The sequence below is a fragment of the Oryza glaberrima genome, chromosome 10, assembly GCF_000147395.1.
Source record: "Oryza glaberrima chromosome 10, OglaRS2, whole genome shotgun sequence".
Lineage (NCBI taxonomy): Eukaryota > Viridiplantae > Streptophyta > Magnoliopsida > Poales > Poaceae > Oryza > Oryza glaberrima.
This window is the reverse complement of record NC_068335.1, coordinates 4,683,158-4,704,896: the sequence shown is the minus strand read 5'-3', so window position 1 is coordinate 4,704,896 and position 21,739 is coordinate 4,683,158. Positions and strand designations below refer to the sequence as shown.

The 21,739-nt window shown below is 39.1% G+C and overlaps 1 pseudogene; it reads left to right on the top strand.

The window, feature by feature from the left end:
- Nucleotides 1-404: 404 nt before the first annotated feature.
- LOC127752984 (ABC transporter G family member 1-like) lies at nt 405-16,357 on the top strand (annotated as a pseudogene).
- The last annotated feature ends 5,382 nt before the right edge of the window (nt 16,358-21,739 follow it).

Below are 21,739 nucleotides of genomic sequence, written 5' to 3'. Positions count from 1 at the left end.
GTCGAGCGCATGGGATAGTGAGGATTTTTCCATGCGTACTCTTAAGACGCCCGTACGGGAAAATGCATTTTCCCGTGCGGGCGACAGCTCGGTGCCGGTCCCTCTATTTTTCCGTGTGGTTCCACTTACGGACCGTATGAAAATAAAAAGGGGATGACGTCCAGAAAAATCTATCGTGTAGCAGTGAATGAGTTCCCAACCGCTAGAAACGAACGCACCAAATATGCTAGCAAATCCTGATGCTAACGAACTTGGGTATAGTGTTATTGCCAGACGCAGACACCAAACACAGACATCCGCAACCAACTGTATTTAAAGTTGATGCCTACATATGTGGAGTTATCTATATTAATAAGCCCTATTATAGTATATTTAGAAAAGAACCCGAGGAGATGAGAGAAAAAACGTAAGAGAACGCTAGCTAGTGGTTTCAGTTCTACACTTGTACTGAATAACTGTGAAGCGCTAATAGGCTGTTGGCATGGCGACATCGCCGCTGCCACGCTGGGCACCGACGCCAAGCCCGTCGCTCCCGCTGTGGCGAACCTCTCCCGGCGGCGGTGACGGCGCCACCGTCCGTGGCTTCCTGCGTTCCACATTCCGCACCGTGCTCGCGGCTCTCCGCGGTCGGCGCGCCGCTCCCCGCGGCGACACGGCGCCTCCTCGTCCGCTACATCCGGCGGCAGCGGCGGCGACGACGGAGCACGCCGCCGCCAGCGGGTTCGATAGTATAGGTATCGACGTCGTCGGCGCGGCTCGAGGGGAGAAGCGGCTTGACGACGGCGATGGCGGGGGCGTGTTCCTGACGTGGGAGGACGTGTGGGTGACGGCGGTGGACAGCAGGGGGCACGCCGCCGCCATCCTCAACGGCGTCGGCGGCTGCGCGCGCCCCGGCGAGGTGCTGGCCATCATGCGGCAAGACCACGCTGCTCGACACCCTCGCCGGTAACCCAACACGTACACTTTGCTCACTTAGTTTCTCCCCGTGGATCGCATGCTAGCTGATCTGAGGTTAATTACATTCATCTTGAATTTGGCAAGGTGCTGTACATGTCCTTACATATCTTGACAGTTTTGGAATAAAAAAAAAAATCAAATTCTCCAACCACACTATTATTAGTAGCAAGTAGCATACTCCAACCGTTTTGTAATATATAACACTGTTGTTATTTTGACATACGTTTATTTCTAGAATTTATGTAACTATTATTTATTTTATTGTGACTTGATTTATCGTTGAAGGTTCTTCAAGCATGACTTATATTTTGGTTGGTTTGCACATAAATTTTGAATAAAATGAATAGTAAAACGAATTTCAAAAAGATCAATAGCGACATATATTAAAAAACGAACGAAGATAGTACATGAGAAAGTCTTTTTAAATAGTTAAACTTTCACAGATAGAACTAATCTCCACTACTTGCCTCAGAACTACTATATGAAGAAAAAACTTTACGGAAGTTCCTATATGACAAATATATCGATATCATTTTCACATATAAAATCGTATTTTATTCTATTATTAATTGAACATTTCAAAATTTAACTCTAAGCATAAGGCGTCATCTCTTTGAGAACTGAATTTTCCTTAATGTGAGGTCGCTTATACCATAAACATGGCAATGTGCAGTGTTACATCATTTTAATTTGCACGTAGTGTCCAAACATCCAAAGTTTTTTTTTTCTTTTTGCATGTAGGCAGGATATTTGCCTGTTTCTAGCCAAGAGCATCAATAGAAATTGAGAAAATCTCTTATATGCCACTGAAAATTAGTCTGATCCCTTATATGTTACTGAAAATTGGCTCTTCCACTAAATGTTTTTAGTCCAAATTTACGCACCCTCTCATGCCAACCGTTAACTCTCAAGTAAAAAAAAGATGTATTTGCCATTTTGAGTTGTTAGGCATGTCCTATACTTAGAATGGCAAATATGTCTTTTTTACTTGAGAGTTAATGGTCAACACACAGTTAACAGACGGGAGTAGCATGAGAGGGTGCGCAAATTTGGAACAATGGCATATAAGAAAAAAAACTAATTTTCAGTGGCAACAAGGGATCGGACCAATTTTCAGTAGCATATAAGGAATTATCTCATTGAAATTACAGTATATTCTACACTGTAAATTATATAAGGGTCAAATAGCTGAGTGGAACTCCCTAGAAATGTAATATTACGCGCGTGCCAAAATATTTAGGCTGTGTTCGTTTGAAAGTGTCGGGAACACAGCTTGTGGACGGAAAACAGAGCGATCCATTAGCGTATGATTAATTAAGTATTAGCTAATTTTTCTTAAAAATGGATCAATATGATTTTTTAAGCAACTTTCGTATATATATTTTTTTTAAAAAAACGCATCATTTAGCAGTTTGAAAAACGTGCTCGTAGAATACGAGAGATGGATTGGAAACATAGAGAGAAGAACTCAGCCTAAGATTGTGTGTTGGTAACTATATAGGGTCTTCGTATGGGTCCTGTTATTTAATGGCCTAAGATTCAATCTGAAAATTTTAATTTGTTTTTCCCCGACCACTGAATTGTCTGTAAAATTCATATGCCACGTTTGGATTCAAGCGTACCTAGCTGGTCTTCCACGTCTGATATGCACGGTGATCCTGCTTGTAGTTTGGTTGCGGTAACCAGCGATTTGGTTGGATCCAATTAATGGAATCACCCTGGTCCCTTTCAAAATAAAACGAACGTTTAAGAATCTCCAAATTTGGCAGTTAATAAAAAACAACCCAGCATTGACCCTGACAAAAAATTTTAAAAATGTTCAAAATTTAAAATATCATTGTTTTAACAGCAGGAGTATAGATAAGTTACAACTAAAATTTTAATATTGCTAATCATGGTACTTATACCTTTTATAGATTACAAATTTCTCATCAGATCATAGAAGAATATTGTCTGGAATTTTTAAGTTAATAAGATAAATTCGACTAGTTAATTCTTTTACATAAATTAAACAACGACGCAAGTACTACCTCCGTCCAGTGCGCAATTCTGGTTATTCATATAAAGAAATACATGCACATGTGCGTAGCCCGAAATGTATTATTTTTATGTTGGTAGTATAATATTATAACGTAAACATTGAGAAAGATATACAATCCTAGTTATACAAACGTCCGTCCTCAAAGGCAAACCTAATCGACTATGATATAAAACTTCTAAAACCTTTAGTGAGTAGTACTATGTCCGTCTCAAATTACTTATCTTTCTAGGTAGTTTGGCATATAATAAGGTTTGAAATAAAATACTATAATAACTTTATCAAATAATTTATGGTTGAGAATAAAACGGTGGTTGAGGGGTATAATATGGAAAAATTGAAATGTGTTGTGATTGATGTGGTAAATAGTAATAGAGAAAAACGAGATACCTGTCCCTTTCTACTTGTCACCGAGAAGAATGCTAGACAGTGAGGAGAAGTGCTGAAGGGGGACCGAAGAGAGGTAGCAATTAAGAGGTCTTTCGACTACATGCACGAGTTGCGAGAGCATATATACCACGACACAATCATCTTTCCATAATAAATGCTCTTTGATTAGTTCAGTGTTATTAAGGAGTCCATATCTTTCCCTTGACTTGTGGTTACCGTGATAATCAAACTTACCGACAAACTACATTAATAATGAGGTAGTAAGGAGGACTCATTAATCACACCTAGTATTATAATTTTATAAGATACTAACTCCATCCTAAAATGTATGACACGCTTGACTTTTCGCTGTTTGATCATTCGTCTTATTAAAAAATTAGTATAACTATGTTAAAATAAAAGTTAACATTACAATTTCTTTAACGAGAAAATAAGTCACGGAAAATAAATAAAAGATTATATGATTTTTTAATAAAACGAATGATGGGAACGATATACGAAAAATCAACGTCGTCATGTATTTCTTTAGGCAAGGGTGAATTCATTTTGCGGCGCTGACTGAATTTAGGTGAGCCACGCATGCCCTTTGATTAGCCAACAGTATTAGGACAGTGAATAGACAAGAAACTTCCTGACGCTGACTCTATTTAAAATTTACATCTTGACCTTTCATTACTACTAAAACCTAGGATATTGACTTAGCGCAGGACCTGTGGGTTAGTTTTCATGGACAAAGTCGGGATTTAGAGATTAGAGCAAAGATAATATATAAGAGAGCTTACTTACTGCTATTATTAGTCTATCTTAAAGCTAATATATATAATATATTAGCTATAAGGTTAGTATCAATTTTTTCTCATATCTCTTCCTCACTTATACATTATTTAATGTATTTATCTTGGAACACGTGTTAAGCTAGCACTGGTATAAGAGCCAACACTTTTTATTTTTTTTTACCTCACTCCTCCACATAAGCTTATACTCCCTCCTTCCCAAATTGTTTATCGTGTAATGGAATTTAAAATTTCTCAAGTTGATCATCACATAACCGCACGGACACGGATCATCATAATACAATTGATGCAACATAGGAGAATGTGTTAGCGGAGGAAAGAGCTCCACGGCGGTGGAGGATGAAGTTATACAACTTTATTGTTGATAACTTTTCTAGTTCAAATCATTTAGTATTTAAAAATGTTGTTTTGAAGTTATCATATTTTCAAATTCAAATTTAATATGTTCAAAAGAAGTTATATAGAAAAATGACCAAAATAAAAGTTGTAAATCTTTATAAGTTATACAACTTTATTATTGACAATTTTTCCATTGAAATTATTTACTACTCAAAAAATTATTTTGAATAATAAAATAAATTATTATACTGCAGTTAATTATTTTGCTACATGTCATCTCACAAATATAAACATTTCATATGATGAATGGAAAAAAAATACTAAGTCATCTCAATCGGACATTAGTATAGAGCCCATCACGGATGAGTCATCTGTGACGGGCCTAGATGTTATCGATTGAGATATAGTCGCACATACATGTTAGATGGGCATAAAACTCAGACCCGTTACGGATGACACCTATAAGTGACGAGCCGTAGTTTAGGTCCGATTGAGATAACATTACATATCTCCATCGGGCCCTAAGTTGGCGCCCGTCATATCTGGCCTGATCGAGATATGTAATGTTATCTCAATCGGGCCTAAACTACGGCCCGTCACTGATGTATCATCCGTGATGGGCCTGAGTTTTATACCCATCTAACATATCTGTGCGACCATATCTTAATCAGATGATTTTTCGACCCGTCACAGATGACTCATCCGTGACAGCCCACTAATCACTACTTAAAAAAAAACATTTATGCTGGTGGCAAGAAGTGGTTTGTGTTGGCGGCTAAGCAGCCCGCCAGTAAGTAAAGGCCAGAGAAAATCATTGGTTTTCACAAGCGGTCATAATACCGCTTGCGAAGCGTTCTTAAGTGGACCGTCTGCGAAAACCAATTTTCGCAAGCGCGTTCTTAAGAGGGCCACCTGCGAAATTTAATTTTTCACAAGCGTGTTATTAAGAGGGCCGCCTGCGAAAACCAATTTTTGCAAGCGCGTTCTTAAAAGGCTGCCTGTGAAAATATTCTCCAGTGCAAAAAAACAAAAGTCCAAATTCAAACCGATTCAGATATGCCCTAAATTACAAATTCATGCATCCTCTTTTTCTCACAAATTCACAAATACAAGTCCACAATCACAAATTCAAGCATCGATTCAAATATGTTGGCCTCACAGTGCAATTTCACCATCACAAAAATCAAAATTAATTTTGCCAACCATGCTGTCGATCCTGCAGAACAAAAAATGTTTCAATCCCAGCATGCATCACCCATTGCCTCACCACGAGAAGAACAGCAGCGGTTGCTGAACCCCCGAGCTCCCGGCAGCGGCTCGATGCGGAGGAAGGAGCTCCACGGTGGCAGCTCGTCATGGAGGAAGGAGCTCCACGCCGTTGTCGATCCAAGGACTTGGGGCTGCCGGATTGCCTAATGGCTTGCCGATGGAGGACTTGCCAATGCAGGACTTGAACGAGTCGCCGCCGGATCCGCCATCTGCCTCCCAACCTAGCTCCGCTGCTCGCAAGTCTCTCTGCCCGTTCACCGCCGACCACTGCCGCCACCAACGCACTGCCGAGCACCGCCGCCGCCCAACAGATCCGGAGCTCTCGTGTACCCCCGTCGCTGATCCGCACTCCCCACCCTTTCCTCCACCGTGCCTCCCCTTCATCCTCTTCCTCCACCACATCATCACCTCCTCTGCGCCGACCACTCCCTTCCAACCAGATCTGGTAGAGGGGGAGGGTACAGAGGGAGGGGAGGAGCCTGCGGATCCCGAGTTGGCGGTGGATCCGCTCTCCTGGCCGGCGTCGTCGTTGTGGTCACCGAGTGTCGACGACACGCGGTGGTGGCGGGTGGGAGCGGAGCGCAGGAGGAAGGGCGCGCGGTGGCGGCGGCGGGTGGGAGAGGAGCGGTCGAGTGGAGGAGGAAGGAGCGCGGTGGCGGCGACAGAAGGGAGAGGATCGGAGGAGGAAGGGCGCACGGTGAAGGTGGTTGGGTGGGAGCGACGGGATGGGGATGGGAGATGAGCGGATAATGTTGGGGATAAGGTGTGAGGCTGCGAGGGATTTTAAGGATTTTTTTTGTTTGCAGGCGGTGCTCTTAACCTCCGCTTGTAAAATTTCATTTTTGCTGACGGTACATTAAGTTGGCCGCTAGCAAAAAGAAATATATTTTCGCTGGCGGTACATTAAGTGGGTCGCCAGTAAAAAGGGACATATTTTTTTGCTAGCGGTTCATTAAGTGGGCTGCCAGCAAAAATGGACATATTTTTGCTGGCAGCTATCTTAACCCGGCGCTGGCGGTACTTAACCCCACACCCCTCATTACATTTTTAATGGCGGTTTATGCATATGGCCGCCAGAGAAAAAAAGTAGAGTGACGCCATGGAAAATCGATTTTGTAGTAGTAAATTCCAGGCATGTTAGAGGGCGTCACAGATAGAAGGATTCTGTACTAGTGATAATACTGATGTGACATGCCAAAACTTTAAACCCGTAGATCTAAACGCCCCTTTATTTTATTTGTTTGTCTAATCCCCTTCCTTTCATTAGTATATAGTACTTGCCCTAGGGTTTTAATGTGCCAGATAAGCACCCATTTAATGACTATATTTTAGTGTGCTCCATGTTCAAGTAAAATTCAAATCAAATTTCGATACATGTTTCTTCCGTAGGATACTAAACTAAATCTTGTAACTGCTCAGCACACAAGAACGGCAGCACAGACCAATTTGCCGAATAAATTTTGACAGGGAGTTAATTAATTATCACCGGTTGGTTAGGAGTGGCATTAGAGCATGTACAATAGCAGGTTATTAGCCAGCTCTAAACATATTTTAATGAGATAAACGAGGAGAGAGAAGAGAAGCGGGCTGCAGATCTGTAGCCAGCTGCAGCACGGACTCCAAGATACATTGTGTATATGACAGGTGAGACCATATATTAATAGTATAGCAAGCAACTATTGTATGAATTGACTATTTGATTGGCTATAGATAAATTGGAGCTAGTAGTGGGCTATACTATTAGACTTGCTCTTATAAGATAATTAACTCGAGCTAAGTCCCGTAAGAGAATGTCTGTAAGCACGATATGGTCGGCAGTTCATCTCGCGCGGTTAGTCTTCTCTTCTCCGGCATTAGCGTCCACGCGGCCTCAAGGGTTATTTCAGACCTTGTTGGTGTCCTCTCTTAGCTTGTCATGCTGACAATAACAAAAGAGTAAAGTCCATCACCTATCTCTAAACTTGTACCGCTGTGTCATCCCGGTCTCTAAACTCACAAATCGACCTATCAGATCCTCAAACTTGTTCGACTGTGTCATCCCGGTCCTTAAACTTGCAGATCACTTGTAAAGGTCCTCCAACTTGTTCAGTTGTGTTACCCCGGTTCTTAAACTTGGATTCGAATATCATCTGGGTTAAATAGGACGATCTAAAGACTTTATATTTAAAAATAATTCATAACTTTAAAATTAAAATTTCAAAATCTATAAACATGCAACAATATTTTGGGACCCTAAACATTTTTAATTCAAAAACTTTTCAACTACAAAGTTGTAGGTTGCGTCGAGGGCTACAATTTTGATATAAAGTTTGTCTTTATTAGAGTTCACATAAAAAAGTTATGAATTATTTTTTGATATAAAGTTTTTAGACCGTCCTGTTTAGGAACCAGGGTGATACAGCTGAACAAGTTGGAGGATCTAAACGAGTGATCTGTAAGTTTAGGGACCGGGATGACACAGTCGAACAAGTTTGAGAACCTGAACGGTTGACTTGCGAGTTTAAGGACCGGGATGACACAACGGTACAAGATTAGGGACCGGCGATAGACTTTACTCACAACAAAATAACGGTGACAGTATCCATCAGCAAATAACATATTTTAATAGTATTTCTCTCAAAGATTTATTTTGGTTTTACAGTGTCCTACGAGAACAATAAAGTCACGAGTCATAATGTTCAGCAGCAAATTTTTCCTATATTACATTGTTGGTGTATATCTAAGTTCGGCCCATAATGCGTCCTATTTCAATTTGTATTTATTTTTACAATGTTGATATACGCAGGAAGATTGGACTTGAACTTGAAGATGAGAGGACAAATTTTAATTAATGGCCGATCTCAGAAACTTGCATTTGGAACCTCGGTGAGTTCAAATTAGAAAATATGTTGAAGCATTTAATTGATAAAACCAAAATTTCACACATCATGTTGAATATTATTGATTTTTTTAGTCAGCTTTTATTGAGCTGCACTGTGCACTAAATGCCACTTTCTACATAGGAGCGAAGAAGCAAACATGTTCACTACAATATGAGTCGTTGTACATAGATGGATGACTACAAGTTTGTCTACAATAAGTTGAAGTTTAGTCAAAGTTGACGACATAAAAAATTACACTATAAAGAACTACTCCCTCCATCCCTAAATATTTGGCACCGTTGACTTTTTAAAATATGTTTGATCGTTCGTCTTATTCAAAAAAATTTAAGCAATTATTAATTCTTTTCCTACCATTTGATTCATTGTTAAATATACTTTTATGTAGAGATATAGTTTTACATATTTCACAAAAGTTTTTGAATAAGACGAACGGTCAAACATGTTTAAAAAAGTCAACGGTGTCAAACATCTAGGGAAGGAGGGAGTAGAATATTAAGCTATAGTGTAACTGGACAATCTAATTTTCTGCAACACTTGTTTAGAAATATTAAGGGGGTATTTCGCTTATTCCCCTATTTTGATTTTTAATATTGATTTTACTCTTACTTTTAGGGTTTTCGTTTTTGCCCCTACTTTTTTTTACTGAACTATCATTTTGCCCCTACTTTAGATGATAAAGTTAACGGTGTTAAGTAATTAGCAAAAGTATATTTATACGCTCTCCTATCTCAGTTGGTATTGGCTACTATGATTTCATATGATTGTGTAAGATGTTGAAATCTTGTCAAAATTTTGGTCAAGTTCCAGTTAAAATGCTGCTTAAATTTTGTCAAAATTCCATCAAATTCAGAATCTGTCTAAATTGTTATGTTAATCAATGTGCGTCATTTAATTTTAAATATACTAAAAAAATAAAGTTTCAAAGCTACATGCATAAAATAGGGCAAAAACACAATTAATGAACAGAGATAGAAGATGGTATAAATGTCCTTTTGCCAATTACTTAACACCGTTGATTTCACCATCCAAACTAGGGGCAAAAACGACAGTTCGGTTCAAAAAAATGGGAGCAAAAACGAAAATTGGGGTAAAATTAATATTAGACATCAAAGTAGAGGCCTAAACAAAATTGCCCCAAATATTAAGGTTGTGTTTGGTTGGGATTTTTTAGAGGGTAGTGTTCGTTTGCAGTTGGGAATCCTTTCCAGAACGTAAAACAAAATGGTAGGTCAGCACACAAATTTTTAAATCAATTATTCTATAGAACTTTTCTTTAAAAAACATTGTTTAGATATATGATAAGCGCGCCTATGAAAAAAAAACTTTTGATGTTAGAAAAGTGTATCACCGAACACACCCTTAAGGAGAGAAAAAACCGAGCAACTGGCGATCGTAAAACGTAAATGATTGGATATATGCTTATGCACACATGGACCGATCAGGCATACGTGACTCAAGACAACGTGCTAATGGTAACGCTGACGGTGCGCGAGGCCATTTACTACTCGGCGCAAATCCAGCTGCCGGACACCATGTCGACGGCGGAGAAGCTGGCGCGCGCTGACGACACGGTGAGGGAGATGGGGCTGACTGGCGCGCTGGACATCCGGATCGGCGGGCGGTCGAGCAAGGGAATCAGCGGCGGGCAGCAGAAACGGCTGAGCATCTGCCTCGACATCCTGACCTGTCCCCGCCTTCTCTTCCTGGATGAGCCCACCAGCGGCCTTGACAGTGCTGCCTCCTTCCATGTCATGAGCCGAATCACCAGCCTCGCTGCCAGGGAGGGCATGACCATCGTCGCCGTCGTGCACCAGCCGTGCAGCGAGGTCTTCGAGCTCTTCCATGGTCTCTGCCTGCTCGCCTCTGGGAGTACCATCTTCTTTGGCCCAGCTTCAACTGCTGCCGAGGTTAGTCGATCTAGTTGTGATATATATAGTGGGAAGTGGATTTTAATCCCTTAGGAGATATCCTCTCGTGTACCGTTTTCTTGAATGTTTAATGCGTGATGTGTGAAAAAATAAATTTGATAATGTAGTTTATATATAGAGACCACTCCACCAAAAATCAATTTCAAATTTGATCTACATATGGAGAAAAAAAGGACAAATATGAATGTGAACAGCATTGGAATTGCTAATATGATGGACTTATCTTTTTAATTTTTCATTGTGTAAGTTGATTTTTGGCTTGACTTTTTTGGAGAGTATATGTATATTGTATGAATGTTGTTATTTTGTTTGAAAATCTTTAGTAACTATTTGGAGGATGTTTGAACAAATGAGGATACATCAGTTCCTGGGATTAAAGAGTTTCCCATATATACTGTCTATGTATGTACGTGTTTACTGGTTTTACCTTCTAATTGGTTTAATTTGCAGTTCTTTGCTTCGAATGGCTACCCTTGCCCGCCAATGAGGAACCCATCGGATCATTTCTTGAGGACTGTGAACAAAGATTTTGATAAGGTTAGATATATATATAGTGTGGTCTGTGACTCCAATTCATTTTTGATAAGGTTAGATATATAGTGTGGTAGATGACTACAATTCATTTTTATTTAGAGAAGGGTATTTTTTACCCGGCCTCTATATCCAACCGGATATATGCAGCCTTTTTAAATTAGAAACTTAGCCTATCAAATAGGGAATTTAGCCCTCAAATAATCCAATTTGAAATTCACTCCTATAGAGATTTGACTCAAACATTGGGGTGCTACTCAGGTCACTGCAACCACTAGGATACATGCATTTTACAATGGAAAAGGCTATACGTACTAACTTTTTCTTACTAAATTCTTACTAACACTGATGTGTCATGCTATAAGTGCATCTAGATTTTTTGTAACTTCCATCTACTTAAATCAAACAGTTGAGATGATTGTTAGTAAAAGTTTAGTAAGAAAAATTTAGTACGTGTAGCATTGCTCTTTCACAATTCATACGCAGTATAACTAGTTAATGGAATATCATAATTTGTTTTAGATAATGAAAAATTGTTTAAACCTCAGGCCTCTGCACATACTATGTATACAACCCAACAGTAAAAGAGAAGTTAAAAAGATAGGCTACGAGTAACACCACCGTAGGTTTTTCTCTAATCTGGAAGTAAAGCACAATTGGAAATTGGACGACAGCATTTATAACTGAATGGTTTTCAGCACGACAAAGTGAACATATCTATGCTATATATAGATGCCATAATTTCTTCGTTTCGGAATTGTTGTCTTTCAATTTGCTGACACACATACAGGAGAGTGAAGAAGGACTCCCGTGCATGCCAGCAGAGGAAGCAATAGACATTTTGGTGAACTCATACAAATCCTCCAATACATCAGAAGTTGCGAACCAGGAAATGCGTTACGTAAACGAGATGGTTTCTGTTCTAATTTTGCGTACATAATTACATGTAAACATTAGCATAATTATATTTTCATGGTATATATCACAAGTTACGTTTAACATATTCTTTTCATTCAGGATCGGGCGATAATTGGAAGAAACCGACCTGGTTTTGTTACTAAGACACTTGTGCTTACTAGACGTTCATTTGTCAATATGTATAGAGATATTGGATATTATTGGTTGCGGTTAGCCATTTACGTTTGCATAACTGTTTGCCTTGGGACCATATTTTACCATGTGGGCTATGGACCCGATTCAATTCAAGTAAGTGAAGATAAAACATTGGTTGTTCTCTCGCAAATTGCTGATCGAGTATGCATCAACAATTAAAAATTAATATATTAATTAATTAATTTTGATTCTTTCAGGCTAGATCACACATGCTAATGTTTATTGCCACACTGCTAACCTTTATGGCAATTGGAGGGTTCCCCTCCTTCGTGGAGGACATGAAGGTATTATGAATTTAACTTATATATATATTTATGAACAGAAAGATCAAACGTGTTTTCTCTATATGATTTTTTAAATTCGACCGTATATACCAACATAAATAAATTTGTAGGTGAGCATAGAAGCGATGTCTGGAATCGATTATGCATTTCACCAGCACTTTGTGTATACAACAGTGCAAAATCATAATACTTTATAATGATTCAACAAAGTATCAACGCAACCGAGGCTCCCATCGTTTCCCCATTCAGCATCAGCCGCTGCTAAAATTTGAATTTTGAACCATAAATTTGAAGTTGATTTTGAAGTTTTTTTATTAAAGTTTATTTAACTGAAGCACAAAGTTTCATCAAACTTTCTTACATAGAGGAAAAGGAAGAACATTATTTAACTAAGAGAGAAAGAACAGAAAAATAAATTCATTTCCAATTTTGGTTCCGCATAGAAAAGCCTAAAAAAAACTCTTAGTATCCTGAAAAAATTCAGGGAGATAAAATAATTCTAACTCATTTCTATTTTTTACTGGATTGAGTATACTGAATTACCATTAAGCTTTAACTACATCAACGTGTCCATCCATACATGCTACGTATTTTACAAAATTAATATCAGCTTACAATATTGTAAATCAGATTTTAGAACCAGTAGTCCCTCTGTTTCAGGTTATAAGATGTTTTGACTCTGACAACTGTCAAACTGCTTCAAGTTTGACCAAATTTATAGAAAAAAATAGTAATATATTTTTTACGCAAGATAAATTTATTGTAAAAACAAATTTAATTATAATTTAATAAAACCAATTTGGTAATGTAAATATTACTATATTTGTCTATAAACGTAGTCAGACTTGAAGCAGTTTGACTTTGACAAAAGTCAAAATATCTTATAACCTGAAACGAAGGGAGTAACAAATATTATTTGATTAATATTTTCTGATTTCAATATTATTTGATTGAGAAAAAACAAACTGAAACTATTAATTTTTATTTATTCTGAAATTTGGATTGCAAAAATGAATACTTCAACAGAGAACTCCAAGTGAGTACAACTAGGTATTTACTAACTCATTACTAACTCGAGTTTTAATAAATCCAAATATTATTTGTTGGACGATATCTGGCCATAGGTTTGATAGATGAACTCACAAGTTTAATATTGGAATTTCTACCTTTTCTATCTTCTATTGGGATTTATGTCGGTTCCTCTTGGTGAAGCCTCTCTAATTAGTATATATAGATTTTGAAGCAATAAATTATTTATTAATAAATACAGAGTGATGATTTTCATAATTTTATTAAAATATTTTAAATACTTGCCATTTGCACAAGAGGTCACATTTTATGACATATGAAATAATCAAATTAGCAACATTCTTTTTTTAGATAATGGAATTAAATCCCGGACTTTACTTAAAGAGGTACAGCCATTTATTACACCAGTTCAACCAAACTCGAACTAAATAAAACAAAGACATAGAAACACACTCCTCACAAAACAGGAGCACACACAAGTACTTAAAAACACACTCCTTTCAAAACTGGGGCACAAACAAAAACCAACCTAAAAGAACACATGATTATTGAATTCTATTTGTGAATCTTCATCCAAAGTTGGCGAAAAGATGCATAACCATTGAATCAATATTACGACATGCAGTTTTTACTAGCTTGATATCATCATCAAACATTAGTAGTTGAGCCCATGACCGGAGCCAGTATGTTGCTCTGAAAAGAACCTACATATAAGGTACATAAGGTGACTTGCCAAAAACATATCATTCCTATGCAGCCATATGGTCCAACAAATAGCGGATGCTCCAACAAGAATAAGTTTACTACTTCTTTTATCCACTCCCACAAGCCAATTCTAAAAAATATGAGATATACTATGTGGAGCATATAAACCACAAGAAAACTGTAGAGCATATAAATTTTGCATAATGACACTCCAAAAATAAATGTTGAATAGTCTCATTTTTCATGCAAAAGCAACATTTCATACGACCATGCTAGTTCCTCCTAGCCAAATTGTCCTATGTCAAGACAACCCCTTTAAGTAGGTATTACATAAAAATCTTAATCTTAAGAGGCATCTTAAGTTTTCATATAAACTTATTCCTCTCAACATAACCATGATTAATTAAAACTAAATACATAGAACGAACGGAGAATTGACCATTTTGATGAAAATTCCATCTAAAAATATCATTTTCCCCGGTCAAATGAATATGAACAATTGAAGCACATAAATTATGCCAATTAGTCATATTCTAACCTACTAAAGCTCTCCTAAAAGAAACATTCAGAGAAACATAAGACATAATATTTGCAATCGAAGAGTTTCTCCTTCGAACTATAGCATATTGTGATGGGTACTTATCTTTAAAAGAAGAATTTCCTACCCAATTATCCTCCCAAAATCTCACTTGCTGACCATTATGCACAATCCAAGAACCCATATTTAGAAATGTGCTCTTAACTTTCATAAAGCCCGACCAGAAATGGGAATCCCCTTGTTTCCACTCAACTTGACTTAAAAGCTTATTCAAATATTTTCTTTTCCATAGATCTTGCCAAACACCCTGTTCATTAATTAGCTTAAACAACAACTTGCTAAAAAGACATTAATTTTGATTTTCTAAATTATGAACTCCAAGACCACCCTGATCTTTAGGATGACATATAATATCTTATCTTGTAAGTCTATATTTCTTCTTATGCTCATCACCTTGCCAAAAGAAACGTGGCCTATAATAATCAATTTTTTGAAGAACTCCTTTTGAAATCTCAAAAAAATATATGATAAACATGGCTAAACTAGAAAGCATAGAATTAATTAACACCAATCTCCCCCCCCCCCCCTACAGACAACTACTAAGTTTCTTGTCAATTCTTTCCTCAATTGTTTTCTAGCCCTTGTTGTTTAGTTTCCTAAAATGCATAGAAATACCAAGATATCTTACAGGAAAGTACCCAAGCTTACAACCAAAAATATTAGAATAAAGCTCCTAACATTCTGCAGCCTGACCAAAACTAAATATTTCATTTTAAGACAACATTCATTTATCAATCTGGTTAGAAAAAACATTCATTTATCAAATGAATTTGCGTTTGTGCATCAAATTTTGCCTAATGAAATTTAAACTCTTGTATGTCTCATGTTGCTCAGATCTTCAGGAGGGAAAGACTAAATGGACACTATGGTGTGGCCGCATTTGTCATCTCCAATACATTGTCATCCATACCATACCTTCTCCTTAATGCTGTAGTACTTGGTGCAATTGCATACTATCTTACTGGCTTACAAGGGAAAATTGAACATTTTGTCTATTTTGCGCTAGTACTTTGTGCATGCACAATGCTAGTCGAAGCCCTGATGATGATCGTAGCAACCATTGTACCAGATTTCCTAATGGGGATAATCACAGGTGCTGGTATATAAGGTATTATGATGCTTACTAGTGGATTCTTCCAAATACCTAATAACCTTCCAAAGATATTATGGAAGTACCCAATGTACTACATTTCCTTTCACAAGTATGCACTGCAGGGGTTTTACAAGAATGAGTTCTCAGGGTTAGTCTTCCAAAGTAACCTAGGAGGACAGGAAACAGTGAGTGGTGAAAAAGTTATTGTTGAGTTATTTCAAGTGGAAACAGGTCATTCAAGATGGGTGGATCTTGCGGTACTTTGTGGCATGATTGTCATCTATAGGCTATTGTTTGTAGTGATTATCAAGGTTATTGATGTGGTCAAGCCCATGCTTTTGGGGCTGACATTTAGGTGCAACACTAAATGCATTTGTGGCATAGAGAACCTTTGCAGTACTTCATGATGTTTTAAGAAAATATTATATCTAACATTGTTATATTGCTTTGTCCTCTATACAATGAGAAAACAAATTGTAATGATGCCATGGCTATTACTTGGACGAATCTTTCATGGGTTGCATCAAAGTAACAGTAGTTCTCTCCATTAGCACTGTCAAGGAAAACAAAGTGATGTTTGTTTCCTGTCAGGAAAGTGCTCTTGCTCTGCCTTGGAGTCATTCATGGAGACAATTATATTTCATTAACTATGTTTAGCATAGAAAGTATGCACATTAATAAGTTATATTTGTATGAATGAGTATAACAGTGTGACCAATTGGTTAATAAAGTATGCCTTCCGAGCAGTTGTTAAGGTGTTTCAGTGAGATACATACGTATGTGTGTGTGTGTTTATTCAGACAACCCAATGAATCGATAGTCTGCTACAGTGCCTGTGATACACCATGAAGGAGGCCGGTCGGGAACCTTGGCTGCCCCAAGCAGGGCTAAGCTTGGGGTCTCCCTTCAGGTTGGAAGCCAGGATCTGAGCTCGGGGCATAATCATCTTTTGTCCCCGAGATCGGTGTACCGAGCTTCTCGAGGATAATAGCAGTGCATTAATGGCATTGAGACACAGTGTCCTGCTGTGCTCTTTTGTGTGTAGGCTTTGCATTAAATGTGATATGACACTTTACATGCAACCAGTCTAACGGGATAGTGCCTGCACAGCCATCTTGCACAGCATCATCACCCCTATGGGGAGGGGCGTGGGCTGTTAAGTGGCACGGTTGACTAATGTGCTTCCCGGCAAGTCCTACACCTTTCTACATGTTCCACCTCCTGAGGCTAACAAATGGGGCTCAACAATTGGCCATTAGAGCACCAGCCTTCTACCCCAAGCTTTTCCTTGTCGCGCAGGATGCATGGCAGATCAGCACAGCATCTTCCCAATGTTGCCACTAGAGGTAGGAGGAGGGGGGGGGGTGCATGGCGGTTTTGCATCTTGGTCCACTCTTCTACAAGCAATAAGACTTCCCATATCTAACCACTCTATGCTACGGTTCAGTCGCGAGGGTTCTATAACTGTGGTATTTTCCCATTGACTACAAAGGGAGAGCCAAGGCCTTCAGAAAGGGTTGTAGGAAACACAAAAAAACTCCATAGGATTTGCACCATCCTTTAGTCTCTGAAAAAAATATAACGGAAAGAACCCCACAGGAGTAGGGTATTATGCACCACGCAGCCTAAACCTGTATAAATGATTTTGCCTCATTTACTACCACAACTATAGTATAACATTTCCACTCCTTAAGCTATTATAAAATTATCAACCGCGTAATAAGTGCATGGCACATTGTATTACAATACTTAATACTTGTCATGCCCCGATTTTCATTCGGGATTAAAAATCATAATAATAATGCATTTCTAGAAATTATATTAAAAGTTAAAGCAATTTAATCAAGTCAATTATTGAGGGAATTAAAAATTTTCCTTTAAAAATCATGGCCGGAAATATTTTTGTAATATTCTCCATGCTCTAAAATACTCTCTGGAATTTCCTGTGAATTTTCGGAGCTCAATATCTAATTTTAATATCACAAAGTTCATTAAACCAATTAAATATAAATGGAAAACAAATAAAATCTCTCTCTTGGGTTCTTGGGCCATTTTCTTCCCAATGTCTACCACCCCTCCCTTGGCCCGCATGCCCCTCCTTCATCTCCTCTCTCTCGGGCCGCCCTCCTTTCCTCCTTCCTTTCGGGCCTGTGTTTTTCCCTAGTCTACTTTTCGTCCCTCTTGCTACCGTGCCTTTTCAACCTCCGGCCTGAGGCAGTGCCCGACCCGGTGTTGATTCCCCTCCTAATTTGGCCGTTTCGTTGTTCCATTTCACAAATTGGTTGAGGGGATTTCTTTCCCTTATCCTCCTGTTTCTTTCCCCTCAAGTAATCGAAGAAATCCCGTGATTTATCTCCGTGAATAGGAACGGTTTTGATCTCCTATTTTGCCGGCGAACCCTAACTCTTCTGCCGCCAAACCCCACCGTATCCAAGCCGATCTCCTCCCTCTTTGCTTATAAATAGCACGCCCTGGACCTCCTCTCCCTTTTCCACCTTTTTCCCAAGTTTTTACCTTGCCCTAGAGCCGTCGCCACGCTCTACCTCTCTCTCCACCTCTAGCTGCCGCTCTAGCCACACCATGCCGTCACCTTGGTCGACGCCGCCTTGCGCCAAATCCTGCCCGAAGCCACTCGTCACCCTGCACTCGGGGCTCTCAGCCTTTCTTGATGGTCGTTATAGAGCAATTTCAACTGTCATTATACACAAAATAATGGAGAACTAGCTATGCTTGCAATTCATATTTGTTTTAGAATAATTTATTTCCACTTGTACTTGGATTCTATTCGATTGCAGTTCGACGAAAAACAAACGAACAATCAATTGGAAGTCGTCAAGAGGTAGACTTGTGGATAGATGGGCCTACAAATCCAAAGAAATAATCTCAAAAGGCCCAAAATACCACGTCACTGGACTAAGGAATCAACCAGGAGGAGGCCTGCAAAAAATTGGGCCTTCTAGGCCAGGCCAAGGTTCGACTGAACCCCCACCTCAGCCGTTCAGGTTGGGGTTTAGCATGGACGTCCAGGATTCTAACCTTTCCAACCATCATAACTGTCATACTGAACCTATAAAAGGAGCTCACCTCACTCACTTCTTCACACACTCAAGCAACAAAAATCAAGCTCTTCTCAAGTTTAATTAGTATTCTAGTGCTAGTGGTGTAGGAAATAAAATAGTTTTCTTAGTCCTCGAGTCTTCAGGAGAATTCGGGTATGACTCTAGTAGCTTTTCTCTTTTTTTGTAAGACTTGTAAAATTAATGAAATAATCTTTTTTATTCAGTCTCGGTATTTTACCTCACTCTTATTATTTAAGTACCGACTTTACCTTAGATTTATCTTGATATAATTGTGTAGCTTGCTTACCAGAGATATGCAAATGGCGTGTGTGACATCCCGACCCAGGGCTTAATAGAATTAATAGAATACTTATATCAACAAGTTGCAACTTCTTTTTCGGAAGCCGATCTCTAAAGAACTCTGAGGTTAAGCGTGCTTGGTCTGGAGCAATTTAGAGATAGGCGACCAGCTCAGTACGGATCTTCCCCATGTTAATATATAGTTCTAAGTGAATTTCCTAGTATGAGCTTTGGGCCTTGGCCCATGCGTGCAGCCCACAGCAAAGTAGCCCAGCAGCAGCATGCCTTGGGCCTTGGCCGGCCCATGTGAGCAAGCAGCAGGAGCAGCAGCAAAAAAGCGGCAGTGCAGCCAGCGAGCAGAGAGCAGCGGCTGTGCAGCTGTAGCTAGCTTTAGTCCCACCTCGCCAATTTGAGAAGAGAGGGAGCAGCGTATAAGGGAGGATGGTTGCCCGGTCAAACAAGGACAAAAAAAAAAAATGCAGTGAGTTGCAGTGTTAGGTTGTGGGCCAACTGTATGAGAGATGGTCTGTTACCGTTTTCGGGCCCTGGCTTGTCGTAAGGTTATTAACAAAGTCTTCTCTTATCAATTAATTTGGGGATGTGACTCCAGTGCTCCAGTCTCCAGTCGCCACCAATATATGATTTTGATTCCTATGGTGAGATTCCTGTGATTTTTATTTTGATTCCTATGGTGAGATTCCTGTGATTTTTATTTTTTATTTTCGTTATTGGGACAACTGCGACGGACACAAGAAGAATTGTGACAATTTTTTTATTTGTGAATGCCAGATGCACTCAATCCAAATGAATGTGATGGTAAGTTAGGAGGCTGGTGTTTCTCTTTTTTATTTTTCCTTATTTCACACCAGTGGCGTTCCCAATTATGATCAGTAACGTGTTAAAATATAAACCCGTCAGAGGTGACTCTCACCCGTAACGGGTTTTGGTTGGGACTAGTCAGAGGTGACTCTCACCAGTGATAGGTTTTAATTGGGGCCCATTTGAGGTGGCTCTTAACTCTGACGGGCCTTCACCCATCACAGGTAACTCAAAATCATCAGTGACCACTAATCTCTGACCAGGCCGAACCCGTCAAAAGTGAGGGTTTAGACCCGTCAGAGGTGACCTGATCCGGTGTAGTGACTTCCAGCTCAATTGGCCAACACCCAAGGTCGATCAGCATGTTAGCAGTTCCTAACCTTATCAAGTGCCCGTATTGCTTTCACATTTTCTCAAGAATTTACTAGTTTTTTCAGAACTGAAAATTTATTATTTTCCAATATTTTCATCCATAAACGTGCTAAAGCCTATAGAATACTTAATGGCTAATGCAGGTGACGTAGAGAGAGGGAGATGTTTTTACATGCTGGTGGGGAAATCTTCAATATATCCTTCATATGCTTTGATCTAATTTTTTTGATGTTGTTTAATTGATCCTTGCTTTTTTTTGTCTGATGGTTTGTTTATTTATTTAAAACATCAAAATTTTACCTTTTTTTAATTCTCGGCAAAGCTAGCTCAAAAACCATCAGACATTGGCTTTTTTTGATTTTTTTGTGCTGACCAAAGTGCTGGTTCGTTGGCTGGGCTGCTCTTGCGGCAGGCATTGGGCCATGGGTGTGTGTAGCCGTTAGCCATAGGCGCGTGATTAATCTAGAATGGTGGCGTGACTGTACGACGCGTATGGTGAAAAATCCCAAAGGGCAACCGTTTGGGTAATGCACGCGTATGTCTAATGCACGATCGATCGCTAGTCCAACATCCCACGCGATCGTACGATCCTACGACCCCACGTGCAGCTGCGTGTTTGTTGGACTTTCTTTTTGGATATTTCTATTTAGGGCCTGTTTAGATCCCTGGTGAATTTTTTCACCTTGTCACATCAAATATTTAGACATATGTATGGAGTATTAAATATAGATAAATAAAATAATTACACAGATCGTGTGTAAATTACGAGACAAATCTTTTAAACCTAATCGCTCCATGATCTGACAATGTGGTGTTACAGTAAACATTTGCTTAATAATGTGGTGATACAGTAAACATTTGCTAATGATGGATTAATTAGACTTAATAAATTCATCTCGCAGTTTACATGCGGAATCTACAATTTGTTTGTTATTAGTCTACGTTTAATACAGTCCGTATATCCGATGTGACACACCGAAACTTTTCACCGGCAAGTGTTTATTTAAACACAGCCTTAACAGGCCTATTTATTTAAAGTAAACCCACGAGTGTTTGCTCTTTTAAGAGCGTCTTTTGTGGCGGATGGACCCATTGCACATAATGGTGCACTTGGCCCAGCTACTTGCTAGGCTGCAGCGAGTTGAGGCCTTGAGTGCCCGACTAGTAACAACAGGAGTCCAAGCCCCAACTCAGTTCGATGCTGACGGTGGTGTTTGAATCTCTAAAGATATTCAGATA